A 14,971-nucleotide genomic window follows, 5' to 3' on the forward strand; every position below is an offset into this window, starting at 1 on the left:
TCATTATACTCACTGAATATTCAGTCCACTGTGGAGCTGGAAGCAGGAGCAGCGCTGGGAACTTCAATGTCGGGGACTGCATCGCTGCATGAGTATACAGCAGTGTGTGTGTGTGTGTGTCTGTGTGTGTGCGTGCATGTATTCAATGTATACATACATGTGCGCTGTGTGTGTGTGTATGTGTTCAGTGTATCATGCCCGTAAGCTGCTGCGACCTGCATGTCACGGTGCCTTCACAACTAACAGTGCCGCGGTGCATGCCGGAATAAGTGGACAGACGCAACTCGTGATTATGTATGTAGAAATAGTGACAACCTGATACAAAGTAAAACCCCAAATATAGACCAATATTATTGGTAATTTTACAATATATGCCAAATAATGATACATAGTAAAAGTTATCAAAAAGTAGCAAAAAAATTGAATACTATAGACTACAAAAGATTGGTAACAATATAAATACAGCAAACCCAAAAACCTAGATAAAACAGATAAAATATTTAAAAAATGCACACACTGCATCAGAACCAGTTTCCCAGGCCAAAGACTTGCACTGGGATACAATAGATACGGTCGATATGATAACCAATACAGCCATGGAAATAGAATATCTGAAATAGGTCACCGTATATATAGTCACCAACGATAGCGTGATGTCAAATAGCATTCAATAATGAAAAGTAGTGCAATGCACACAGATATTCTAATGTACGTGTTCAGACACTAGTAGATATAATATACACAGCTCTATTGTTTGTCTTGCTGTTCCCACACTGATAACCAAAGCCTTTCCTTACTTTACGGCAGCAGACAAGTTCACTTTCAGGCAGAGCTCTCATTACACAGCCCTTTCCTTCCAGAAAGATTCCATCACCCAGCAGTGTGAGTATTGGCGTTATCTTGGTGTGATTTTGGTCGCGTTTTCACCTTAATACACCAGGTGTAAATTGTTTGCTGAGCCCATGCAATCATGGGGGGCTATATAATATGTGTATATTACTTTAGGTATTTACAGGCATTTAGCCTATTACTGATTCTGTAGGTCCCATTGATGTCGTTATTAAGGCATGTTTTGCATAGTTCACTCTGACCATTGATCAGACCGCCATTTACTTGCCATTTGGGTCCCAGTTATTAGATGGTCCATATATTTAACTGGCACATATTTTCATGCACGATGTAGCTTTGGATCACTATTTATTGGTGTAGACACAGACCCCTGAATGTCTTTATGCTATATGGATCTTTTTATGTTCCAATTTTATCTATATTATATCAATAAAAATTGTTTTTCTAATATTTCATAAAATTGTGCTTCATTGTGTGTCTTCTGACTCCTGAGAAGTATAGAGACCACTTGGAAATTAAAAGGAAACTCTTTTGGCTTAGGTCTGGTGATGGGAGCCTATTGACACATTCAGTGTTTGGACTGAGGTCTTTCCAAACCACACCAATCACCATTGTAGGAGGTTTCGTCATTGTGGCTATTGCTTTAATGCATTCCACTTATCACGTCCATTTTCCACTGATTTTCCCACACTGATAACCAAAGCCTTTCCTTACTTTACGGCAGCAGACAAGTTCACTTTCAGGCAGCGCTCTCATGATTACACAGCCTTTTCCTTCCGGAAAGCTTTGCGGTAATTTGCAGTCTTCTTTCCCTGGAGGTTTGTAAAGCCTTTACTTAGCTCAGTGGCTGCGCAATCATCAGCCTGTGAATAAGTAGCCCCTAGCTCTGCCTCACACGGCGCATGAACTACAATGTTATTTCATTACTACGTGGTTTAGAGCTCAGTGCTTATCTCACAGGCCGCAGCCCGACACCGAGGAGCGATGCCGCCGACACCGAGGAGCGATGCCGCCGACACCGAGGAGCGATGCCGCCGACACCGAGGAGCGATGCCGCCGACACCGAGGAGCGATGCCGCCGACACCGAGGAGCGATGCCGCCGACACGGAAACACACTGCTGTCCATAGTGATTATGGCTGTCATGAAAGTCACTGTCAAGACACCTGAGGCAAATCACCAGCATAGTGACCTGGCTTCAGGTAGTAATAAGTGAGGCGGAGAGGATAGCCAAGTGATGGAAGAAGCCGGCGGGGATAGTGCATGCTGAGCAGGGCATTCCATCCATCACAACGGGGGGATTAAACACGTGCAATGCACAAAGGTATTAATCAGCCATGGACTAAGCAGGTTAATTAGTTGTTATCAGATTTCCTTTCTTGATCGTAAGCTTCTTGGGCTAGGAATTAATTGCATGTGATTATAGGGAAATGAAAGTGTGCTATTCTGATCAGGCTGCCATCAGATAAGCCAGGACTGCGCTGGGGTTTATTTTCTATGTTATCTATTAATAAACCTTCTCCTGAAATAATCCTGAGCTGGAGCTCCTGGGAGGGGACTTATTACCAGACAGCAGCAGCCGCGGGCTAATAACCGTGTCACTGCGGCCGCCGGATTCATCCGCTAACACTGGCTGACTTTCAGAAGCCGCTGATACTGCTGGAAATGATGGGGTTCTTCTCCCTCCGCCACTGTCTGCGGCCAGTACTGACCAGGATGCTGCAGCATATAGTATCACACGCCGGCCTCTATTGCTACAGACAGTGAAGGTAAGTAAGGCTCCATTAATGTGTTAAATAGCCACGCACGCAGAAATCCACACTGGACCAGAACAGGGGTGGAACAAAACACTTCAGGGACAGTCTAATCAAAGAAACAAATCTTCACTATGCACTGATAAGACAGAAAGCCAGACATAAAAGCAGCAGAGTAATCCCTGTCTCAGAGCCTACAATGCTACTTAGCTTTTATAATCCAATTATAAGGCAATAGGGAGGAACACAGAAAAGGAAGGTTAACCCTTCAATTTCCCTTTCTTGATACTGTGTAATACAGCTCTATGGATGCAGCTTGTCCATAGATACTGTGTGATAAATAACATGCATCCCAATCTTTAATGAGTGCTTCTGATTGAGTTCTGCATTATTCCTGATGTGCCCATTTACAGTGGAGATTGCCACACCAGACCATGGAACCCCATAAGGGCCCAGTCTATCCAATCCAAAGTACTTCTGCTTTACACCTTGGCATCATAGAGACCTGGGCTGCCAATCATCCAGATATTTCCGAACAGTCTATAAGGCACTTTTTTGCCCTGGCTGTAAACACAATGGAAGGCATTCGCAATTTTTTTTTTTATTCTGAAGAAACTTGTACAGATTTTTTCACTGTAATCCCCATCATTTTACAGTGATGTCAAGTGATGTCGTTATATCAGAATTATTATCCGTAGACATGGATCACTGACATAATCATAAGGATTAATGTGGTTTTCAGTAAAAAAAATATCTGCCCATGATTAATTGATAAACTGTCCAGAAAAAAATAAAAAAAGTGAAGTTGGCACCCTGGTAGAGACCACTGCATTTTACTTTTGTAGCTATAAGAGGTCGCATTTTGATGAAAAACTTATTTTTAGAAGAATTTAACTTTCAATTTATTTGATAGTGTAACTGTAGAAATAAATATAAAATGTTTTACAAATGAATAAGTTGTCAACCCTAATTTGAGTTTCATAGCAGATATTGAGATGCTGAATTTGTTATTGATTGACTTAGACCAATACCTAATAAATGTATATGCACATTTCAATGTACTATTTATGATGTATATTGTATTTTACATTAATTACATAATGTTTTCACTTCTATGTCTTCATCAGCAATCAGGGTTTGAGAAAAGTCCAAGTGGGACTGAAATTAAGCACAACATGGGAATTGTCTGTCATGTAATAAAAAATTCACTACATCACTTTCTAACCTGTGTCTAGAGTTCTTTATACTATAAGCTTTGGGATTTTACAATTGCAACTGCAGACAGATAATGTCCAAGTAGCAAGTGACCACCTAAAAAGTTGGAGCTCAGAGAAAACCGTGAAACTAATTTTGGGTACATAATGCCATAAGCAACTCCTGAAAGAAAAGATGAGGCAATAGCCGCGCCGCCGTGAGTTGTGCCACATTTTGCAACTTTTGTCGTTTTTCCTCTAGTTTCACTTGGCTTCACCAAAATGGGCAGAGATGGTGCTAAATGATCACATTAATAATAAAATGCTGCCACTTTGTACTCCAGAAATGCTACTCCAGTCTCTGACTGGAGTAGCACTTTGGGTGCTGCGCCCAGAGGCTCATGCCCCTTAGAGGAGGCATTGAATTCATTAAGTGGCATGCACTTTTCAATGAATGTGGTGCCTTATATTTCAGCAAGACTGGCATAGTATGATTGTGCGTTAGGCTAGCCTAGATGAATCGGCTCCTTTGCCCTTGTCTCAGATTCCTAGTGCTGCTTGCTTGCCAGTGTAATAATAGGTGCTTGTGAATGTCTGTGATTCCTTCTCCCAGGATTGGAAATATCAAGAAGTTTCAGACACAATGCATAGGAGTTAACCCCTTCACGACCGGCCTATTTTTTCGCTTTCAGTTTTTTTTTTCGCCATTCTTCTGAGAGAAGTACCGTAACTTTTTTATTTTTCAGTCAATATGGTCATGTGAGGGCTTTTTTTTGCAGAATGAACTGTACTTTTAAATGAAACCATAAGTTTTACCATATAGTGTACTGGAAAACGGCAAAAAAATTCCAAATGTAGAAAAATTGCAAAAAAAAGGGGCGATAGCACTATTGTTTTTGAGATATTTTATTCACTGTGTTCACTATATGGTAAAACTGATGTGTGTGTGTGATGCCTCAGGTCAGTGCGAGTTCGTACAATAAGGAATAACGTTTGGAACACCATTCCAAGTCTGAACTGGGTGCAAAAACCCAAAAAAAAACCATCACTATGGGGAGATAAGGTATGCACACCAGTGACTATGTAAGGGGAATACATGAAATAGCAGAAACTGCTGTGTGAATACTGACTTGAAAAATCCAATAGCTATATGTAAGAGTGAAAATGTGAAAAATGGAATCTGCATTACTGCCATGAACATATGAATCAAGAGAAATTTAGCTACTGAATTGATCAATGCAATAGAGCCCCAGTAATGCAGATTCCATTTTTCACATTTTCACTCTTACATATAGCTATTGGATTTTTCAAGTCAGTATTCACACCGCAGTTTCTGCTATTTCATGTATTCCCCTTACATAGTCACTGGTGTGCATGCCTTATCTCCCCATAGTGTGAGTTCGTAGACACCAAACATGTATAGGTTTACTTTTATATAAGGGGTTAAAAAAAATCCGAAGTTTGTCCGAAAGAAATGGCGCACGTTTTACGCCATATTCCGTGACCCGTTGTTACGGGGGGACCGGCAGATTAGGACCAGGGAGTATATATCCTAATCGCCAGTCGGGGCCCACCGTGCTCCAGATGACAAAGGAGCTGCTGGCACCTGAGGGTTAGGCGGAGACTATAGAGCTGGATGGCTCTGAGATAACCCAGGAACTCTGGGAACCGGTCACGTGCGTTGGGACACGTCAGACCGGACGACAACCCGATTAGCGTTTTGGTGCACCTAGCGCTACACCAACCACGTGTGCAGGAAACACGTCAGGCCGGGTGGTAACCAGGTAGCGTTGACCGGAAGACCGCCACGAAAGCGCCCTGTCGGCCACGTGTGTAGGACACGTCAGGCCGAGCGGTCCTCCGATTAGCGTTTCTGGCCACCTCTCGACTGGCCACGTGTGTGTAGGACACGTCAGGCCAGATGGGTACACCAGTAGCGTTGACCGGGAAGCCGTGGAGGATAAGGAACACCCTGTAAACTCCACAGGGGTCCTGGGGTGCGCTGTCCGTGCACGTAGGGGGCACAACCGGACAGGTGGCTCAGCAGGTGCGTTGTCCGTGTGCGTAGGGGGCACAATCGGACAGGTGGCGCAGCAGGTGCGTTGTCCGTGTGCGTAGGGGGCACAATCGGACAGGTAGCACAGCAGCCGCAGCCCAGTTAACGCCACTGGGCTGATATAGCAAGACTGGAACGGCAGGAGGGAAGCACGGCGCCTGACCCTGATGTGCCGAGCCACGAATCTTGGCGTGACAGGCACTGTTCGCCTAACCCTACCTACTGCTTCCCAACATAGGCTTATGCCGCAATGAGGCTCTAACATGGAGGTGTGCTCTGACTGAGCAAAAGTGAAGACTGCGCCCCTCCATGTTGTCTCCAGCCCCTTTTATAACCTGGGTCCGCCCCAAACCCAGGGTGGAACCACCAAGGTCCAATAGCAGAGTGCCATGTCATCAGTGACGTCACATGCGACCTATCCGGAACCGCCACGTCATTGATGACCTCATGGCAGCCACGCCCCAAACACTTCACCAGTCATCGTCTGACGACCAATACTGAGGTGCCAGATCATAGGGACGGGCCTCTGCGAGCCAGTCCGGAGTTGCCACGTCATCAGGACACCTGACACCCTCTGCCCTATCAGGGCCTGCCACCTCACGGACATGCTCGGTGAGGTCCTTACCGGACCTAGCCTCTGATGCACTAAGTGCCTGAGCATGCTCAGTAGCCTGAGCCACAGGCTTAGAAAGCAGACTATCAGTTTGAGCATGCTCAGTAGGCACATCCCAGAACTTAGACACAGCACGAAGTCCAAGTACCTGTGCAAAGAGGCTGTTAGGGTTAATTGTGGGAGCATGCTCAGTTGCCTGAACTGAGGACTTAGTCTCAGACATAACACAAACAGGCTGAGCATGCTCACTAGGCAAAACACCGGACTTAAACTCTGGCTGGGGTAAATCGGCGCACGCATGCGCACTAGCCGCCTCTCCACACTTAGACGTGGTGGAAGGAACAGCCAACTGGACGACCCGAGGCACGGCCAAGAACGGCAGCCGGCGCCTGGGCGCAACAGGAACCGCAGCAGGCTGCTTGCGGCTATGGCGGCGCCGGTTCGTAACACCCGTAGTCTCATTTTTCGTGATCTATGGCTCAGTGATGGCTTATTTTTTGCGACTCGGTGACGTTTTTAACGGTACCATTTTTGCGCAGATGCTACGTTTTGATCGCCTGTTATTGCATTTTGCGCAAAAGTTGTGGCAACAAAAAAAACGTCATTTTGGCGTTTGGAATTTTTTTGCCGCTACGCCGTTTACTGATCAGATTAATTGATTTTATATTTTGATCGAGCATTTCTGAACGCGGCGATACCAAATATGTGTATATTTTTTATTTGCTTAACCCTTTAGTTTTCAATGGGTCGAAAGGAAGGTGATTTGAACTTTCAAGTTTTTTAGTTTTTTTTTTTTAATTTTTTAAAACTTTTTTTTTTACTTTTTTTTTATTTTACTAGTCCCCCTAGGGGGCTATAGAGATCAACAATCTGATAGCTCTGCCCTATCTGCTGATCACAGCTACAGAGCTGTAATCAGCAGATACACTCACTTTCTGCTTCACTCGGCTCCGGGCCAAGTGAAATTTAAAGTAATTCATGGCAGGTACAGGAGTCATCACATGACCCTGTGCTACCATGACAACTACCGAAAGTCACGTGATCACTTCACGTGACTTCCGGTATCAAGCGGTAAGTAAATGTTTATCGTGATTATAATGGCGCTGTCACATATTGACAGCGCCATTTAAGAAGTTAAACGGCATGAACAGATAACAATTCTGCTCGTGCCTAGCAGGCACACATCTGCGCTGTGAAAATCAGCTGAGATGTGCGCCGATCGCGGCATGCTGCCAGCAGCAGACCGCGGGCATTAACATTATGACCGCTAGGACGTAATATTACTGCCCACAGTCGTTAAGGGGTTAAAGTAACATAATATGCCACGATCCAGAACACCCACCAGATCTCTAAACTGCTCACTTCAAAGGGTTTGTTTTCCAACACAAAAATGATCCCTGTTGTGAATATCATCAGAGATGGTGCTGTTCCCGAGTGTTTCTGGACTCCCTCTGGTGGCTAGTGCTGCTAGTGAGTCTGATTCTGCATCTGTCACTCAGACAGGTGTTGGAGATGATTGCTGTTTCAGGACGCCTATGAAGTCCAGCCTGGGGGGATATAGGAAGATAGTTTCTGTCTAACCTTGGCCGGTGATAATTGTTTCTGCTTCATGTGAAGATGTCCTGAATTTTGTCCTCCAGCCTTTAGGCTTTTGCCATTCCCATTAGGTTTTTGCTTTGCCTTTTTTGCGCCTTTTTGTATTCTTCAGGAATGATTTCTACAGCGGTTTTTCGTTCCTTTGCATCGGTTTTGTTCCTATGTCATCCTCAGTCTGCAGCTATGCCTGATAAGTAATTTTTTCTCTTAGTCTGGGCTTGGTTAAAGGCTGAATTTGCACGGAAGGCCGTTTCTGCTTAATCTATGTCTTTTTCTAAATAGGTGTTTGAGAATATTCCCTTTTGTTTCTTGCAAGTGCATAAGTGCTCTACCTGCACTATTTATGGAGGGCGATTTATTCCCAGCAAGAAAGGGAGTTTTTACTCCCTGTTTGATCAGGAGTTTTGTATTTTTGTATCTCATGTGTTTTTGTAGTTATGATCTTTTCTATTATATTTGCATTTTCTATATAAATGTATTTGCACAAGAGTTCCTAATATAGTGGAGGAAAGATCGTATGATCTTTAAGGGAATTTTTGATTATCAGGTGTTGGTATTATTCAGGGTTTTAACTGGCTGCAACCAGCAATCTATCTTATACTTTTGTATCTAGCTAGCAGGGCCTCACTTTCCTTATTTCTATATCTACCATCTGTGTGTTGTTTTTTCTTACATCACCGTCATTATATGTTGGGGGCTTTGACTTTCCTTTGGGGCTGCTCTGAGGCAAGTCAGGATTCCTCATTCAATCTTTGAGGTTAGTTATTTCTCTGGCAATGACGAGGCGTCTAAGTTTGTTAGGAACGCTCCACCGCTACTTCTAGTTGTGTTTGTGTAGTCCGTGGATTGCAGCCAGTTTCTAACTACTCTTGTGTATTATCATCAACCTTTTTTTTTTATAGGATTTTTGCAAGATCTTTTGCGATCTCTTGACCATAACAGATCCCCTTTCTTACCAATGAACTATATATGATAGTATTATGTTGAGGATTATTGCGAAATTAACTATCATACTGATTTATTTTGTCTGGTAAAATAAATATAGGGTGTACTGGGTGCTGCTGGTGTCCGCTATGTAATATATCTAGCACTTCAGCTCATTATGTTCTTGTGCTCCTGTCCCAAAACAGAAACTGGAGATTAGGAACGCTGCATTGAACGGCGCTCATAGTGTGATAGCTGAAATGAGCCTCACGCCATAACTCTATATGATGCTTAGACACCGTACACTTTATACAAGCCCTGCAGGTTCCCTGTCTGCCTTCTTACACACCACAAGCTGTCTGTAAAAGATCCAACAAAGTGGAGATCATTGCTGCTGACACATCTTGGGGCCATGGTTTTAATTGGAATCTGGGGAATGCCATATTGTACAAAATTTACCATGATCATTAACCCCTGGATTCCTAATGGGTCTTGTGGCTCTTCATATACAAATTAGACATTAGAAGAAGGGGTTCATAGGAGGCAACGAATTTAAGTCATGTTTTACCAGCACTGAAAGGGTGATATAAGCATGCCTTGATATATTCTTACTCACACCCGCTCCTTATACATCTGGCTATGCCCCAGTTCGCCTCAGACCGCCTGCTCTAGAGCTTTTCTGAGCTGCATTGATTTACATGTCTTTTGCATTCTAACATCTCTTCTGTCCCTCCTTAAGGCACCGCAAAACCACCCAGCAGAAACATAAACGATATCCAAGGAGTGAAAGTAAGTGATGCCTAGCCAGCTTGTGCCACCTTCCTACCTCATGCCACACTATGTCCTTGTTTCCTCAGGAAAAATCATTTTTCACTCAGTCTTTTTGGCCTAAGGGGAACTCACATTCTGTCATAGTAACCTTCTGCTTCACCTTCCTGTCCCTTCTATGCACATCACTAAATCCCTCCAGTTATTTGCTGGCTTCAGAAAAATCTAAATGTATTATCACTTGTGTTGTGGGTATTTCTGTAATATATGCCGGGCTGAGAGCAGAACTTCACAGTCACCGTCTTTTCTGCAGAAATATAATCCTTCAATCGAGAGTCAAACTAAAATCTAAAGCACATTACACAACAGTAATTGAAAGTGCTGATAATATATGATCACATGCGCTGACAGAGATGTTCTTAATGAAATACGGTTTTGGAATTGCCTGAAAGAGTCTGAAATCTGTGCCTGCTCGGAGGAGGTGTAGATCAGCACCAACAAATGTGCAATTTTCTGCCTTTAGTCTAATAAATGTGGCTACTCGCCTGCTATTCCACATCTTCAAATTGTGTGGATTGTCAACGTGAAATTTTGGTGCACACAATGATTTACATGAACCAGAGCGTTAACAGTTTTGTGCCTAATGTTATTCAATAAAGGCTGTAGGTTTGGACACATCATCATTTAAGAAAGTATTTAGCACCCACTCTTTTCAATTATGCAATGCAACTCATTGTTTACCCCCTTTGTAAAGCTTGATTTGTACACACATTTGTTCCTTATAACAATAGGACTTTTTATTAAAGGTTCTTCCATCAGTATTCTTGAACCTTTTAACAAAAGACTGGCCCCCATCATGAACCTTAGAATGATAAGCCCTCAGGCCTTAAATAAGCAAAATGGTGTACATAGGAATATTGGACCTACTGTATATTAAATGACCTTTAATGGCTGTATACTAATGCATCATTCTTTTTGTAAGGGTTAGCCAGGTTATCGCTGGGTACAACCTACCAGGTTTCTGGGCAGATGAAGAAGACATGATGGATTTCCCGCCTCATCTTTACACAAGGATTAGTTCAGATGCCATGAAGGGTTTTGGAAGCTATTGATTTTCATGTCACTTCCTGTCAGATTTTTTGAAGATGAGGAGATTCCCGTCCCATCCCCCCCCCAATTTCATTCTTTGTCCGTCACTTTATTAGAGGGAGATACGACCCGGTTGTATAGTCGGATGGTTTTGACTGTTTTGAATATTTATTAGCAATTTTAGTCAATTAAGGACTGAGCAGAAATGTATACTGTTATTTATTAGTTTATATTTTGGTATTTGAATTGATCTGTTGATGTATTCTTATCCCTTAATAAAGCTTTTAAACCTGTTTATGCAACAAGGTGTTGTTTAATTATTTATTCAGTGATAAGTATGGTACATATATTCCCATATCACTTCACCATACTCACCCTTGCCCAGATCCAACTCCACATCAGACTCCAGACCACACCACTAACCTATTAATGATAAATATCCTTAATTATCAGACTTCCAAAGTTGGCAATGTGTGTAATTTCCTATACAAAAGATAAAATGGGAACTTTCTAGAGCTGATTTTTTTTTTTAACCTTTTACAAACTGGACTTACTGGTTGGTCCAATGTCAGGATTCTGTTGATGATGTGGGCTCAGTAGCTGAGTTTGCTTTTTCCTGGCAGATGGTGAGTTATTCCGCCTATATTTGTCTGTAACATCCACAGGTAGAGCCGAGCACCACTTGCTGATGTTAACATGTTAAATACCGCTGTCAATCTCTGGCAGCAGCACTTACAGTGCTACTGCTCATTCCAGGAAAAGGCACTGTACTAAGCACCCATCACACCCCATGATGCCATCCTGAGATATCAATGGATTGCCTTGACAGCTGAAGACCCCTGTGCCTGTAATGATGAAACTTCTATGAAGACTAGCTTGTGGCTGATATTCTAAAGAGGTTGGCATTTTAACTATATACAGCGAAACCTTGGTATTGCTGTATATTGAAAATGAAAAGTATTTTCTGAACTGGGAGAAAGATCTTGGTCAGACTTTTCAATTGGAACAGTGGTAAAAATCATTGAATTTAACGTTATTCAACACTTTCTGTGCCAAGTTGCAATAAACTTATTTTAAGGTGCTTTCACGCTGGTATTTTACTCCTTAAAAGCTACACAAAATTTCCGTATCTAACTCTCCTTTGTGCTGGAGAAATTGTGGAGAAAATGGGTCTATTTTGCATATTTTTTGGAGTTGTCCAGCTTTAAAAAAGATGTGGGAAGATGTGTGTGATCTAATAAATAAAGTTACATCAAAGAGATTCATTCTCTTCCCCCAACTGGCACTATTGTTAATTGGTATAGAATAGTTTAAAGACCCATGCAGACACATTATTTGCCATATGCTACTCGTGGTAAAACATCTTATTGCTTCAAAATGGAGACAGGTAGAGGCACCTTCCATAATAGAAATTATTGAATGGATATCATCACATAATTCGTATGAGTATAGTTTTGCATTGAAAGAAAATAACTTTTTGAGATACAAATTGAGATGGTCTTTATGGGCGGAAACATTTATGTCTAGTCTGCATATAACTTAGCCTCCTGAAATGTAACGATTATTATTTCTCATGTATATTATTGTTTTTGTTGTTCCAAGTACGATGGTGACAATGGTTTGATGTTAATACTTTTGAAGCATTGGCCATAAAGGCGACACTTAACTGTTGGTTTTTCCTTTGTCTATTCTTCTTTCCCCTTTCCCTAATTCCTCCCTTATTCCTTGTATTTCTTGTATTAAAATATGTAAAATGTTAATAAAAGATGCAAATTAAAAAATCATAAGTATTCAACATAAAACAATAGTTTTTATTGAAGATATTAAATACAAACAAAGGTTAAAAAATCCACAAAGGTGCCTAATTATGCTCCATACGTTCACCATATCACCTCCTCACATTCAATGGGCTCCACTCTTGAGCCTCATATATATTATTGCACTTGGCCCTTGGCTTCATTGTGGATCAGTGAGCTTTCCCACACTCAGGGTATGATATTGGCATCAGCACCTGGTGTACTCTTATTGTAATATCATCGGGCCTAGTCACGCAGGTCCTCTTACCTAGCCTCCTTTTATATCTTTGAGTATAATACTCTATCTTATTTCAACTTCAATTCTATTTATACTATCCTTTTTCTTAGGAATACTATTTTTTCACTATATCTATACCTTATTTTCCTGAGTCTCTATAGCAGCATAGCATTAAATATTAAATATTGTGAGATTTATATTGTAGTACTTTGCACTTCACTGATTCTGAACCAACACATTAAATACTATCACATTGTATAGTATATAAAGTACTATAACTATACCTAGAGCACCTTTTTGACGACTAGGTCTTCGAACACTATTTTACCTCCAATTTTCTCATTCAGTACTCTTTTTAATCTTATATCTCTCTATAGAGTGAGTGCTTAACCTGCTATTGCATGTATTTTGGCAAGGTATTGACTTTAAGCTGTACCCTCAAAAAAAAACTATTGTTTTACCTTTAATACTTTTGAGTTTTACTAATTCTGGGTAACTTTCCAAGTATTTATTTTGTATATATATTCTATGAAGCTTTTCCTTTTGGATATTACTCTATTATTCTGTATACAAAAATTGTTACATATTTTTGTAAATCAATTGGATCATGGCAAGTTCAAGCTGCCTAAATACAAAAGAAAGTTTAAAAAAAACAAGAAAAAAAGTTTGAATCACCACTCTTTCCTTATGAGATATACTGTGTACGTGTGTATGTGTGTATGTGTGTATGTGTGTGTGTGTGTGTATATATATATTATATAATATGTATTAGTATACAGTATGTGTGTGTGTGTGTATATATATATTATATAATATGTATTAGTATACAGTATGTGTGTGTGTGTGTGTATATATATATATATATATATATATATTATACAGTATGTATATGCGTATATATATAATTATATATATATATATATATAATTATATATATATATATATATATATATATATATATATATATATATATATATATATATATAAGATGACCATATTACCATGTCCGTAAAAGTCTGATTTATAAAGATAGCGAGTCATTAACCTGACCGGCAAATGCTGGAATGAGGAGAAAAAAAGCGCCAGAATTGTGACTTTTTTGGCTGCTGTAACACTACACACATATAGAACAACAACAAAAAAAAAAAAGAAAAAATAGACATTGAACGAGTTAATCATACTATCAGTTTTCCACTTTACGATTTTGTTTTTTCACCCCAATCTTCTTAGAGTTGTAATTTTTTTTATTTTTTTCATTCACTTAGCCATATACAGGCTGATATAGTGGGAGAAAAAATTCAAAAGCGTTAAAATTGCAAAAATAAAAAAGCAATTCCCAATAGCTTTTTGAGTATTTAATTTACCATGTTCACTATATGGTAAAACTAATTACGAAATAACGTCTGTAACACAATTCTAAGTCTGAACTGGGTGCAAAAACTCTAAAAAAACTTAATTATATAAAGAAAAGGGCTGCACACCAGCTACAGAGCAAGGGGAATAAATGTAAAGCAGAGACTGCTGTATGAATACTGACATAAACAATACAATAGCTATATGTAGAAATGAAAGTATGAAGATGGAATCTGCATAACTGCTATAACTTTAAGAATAAGGAGAAATTTAGCTATTGAATTGATAAACACAACAGATCCCCAACACCTCGTCACGGTATTCTCTTACACTGGGGTCCCTAGCTAATGTGTGTCCTCTCTTGCTGTTAAAAAAACCTACCATGTATGGGAAGCTGAAATGAAATAGCACAAAAATCCAGCGGATCACAGGCACAGTATGAATAAAAATTTACATCTTTATTTTCGCGTTTCGACATAAAAAATAGTCATAAGGTCTTATTCATGGATCATGATCCATGTAGCTGCCATTATGATTCTCCTGTGAACACCGACCTCATAGGAGATTGTCATTTCTGCCATACATAGCAGTGCTAATGCACTGCTATGTATAGCACAGGCGATTAGCCGATTGTGCTTCAACTATTTATATACAATAACAAGTAAAACAAAATAAATAAAAATATATGAAAAAATCATATCAGTCATCAGCACACCCCCAGTAACTGATCAGCACGTAGTGAT

General features: G+C 40.5%; 1 long non-coding RNA gene across 1 annotated transcript; it reads left to right on the top strand.

The window, feature by feature from the left end:
- Nucleotides 1-1,817: 1,817 nt before the first annotated feature.
- Nucleotides 1,818-11,124, top strand: LOC142250571 (uncharacterized). Its single transcript, XR_012725215.1, has 3 exons — nt 1,818-2,617; nt 9,724-9,773; nt 10,735-11,124. It is a non-coding gene; the product is annotated as an uncharacterized LOC142250571 (long non-coding RNA).
- The last annotated feature ends 3,847 nt before the right edge of the window (nt 11,125-14,971 follow it).

This window comes from Anomaloglossus baeobatrachus, chromosome 9 (genome assembly GCF_048569485.1).
Source record: "Anomaloglossus baeobatrachus isolate aAnoBae1 chromosome 9, aAnoBae1.hap1, whole genome shotgun sequence".
Classification (NCBI taxonomy): Eukaryota; Metazoa; Chordata; class Amphibia; order Anura; family Aromobatidae; genus Anomaloglossus; species Anomaloglossus baeobatrachus.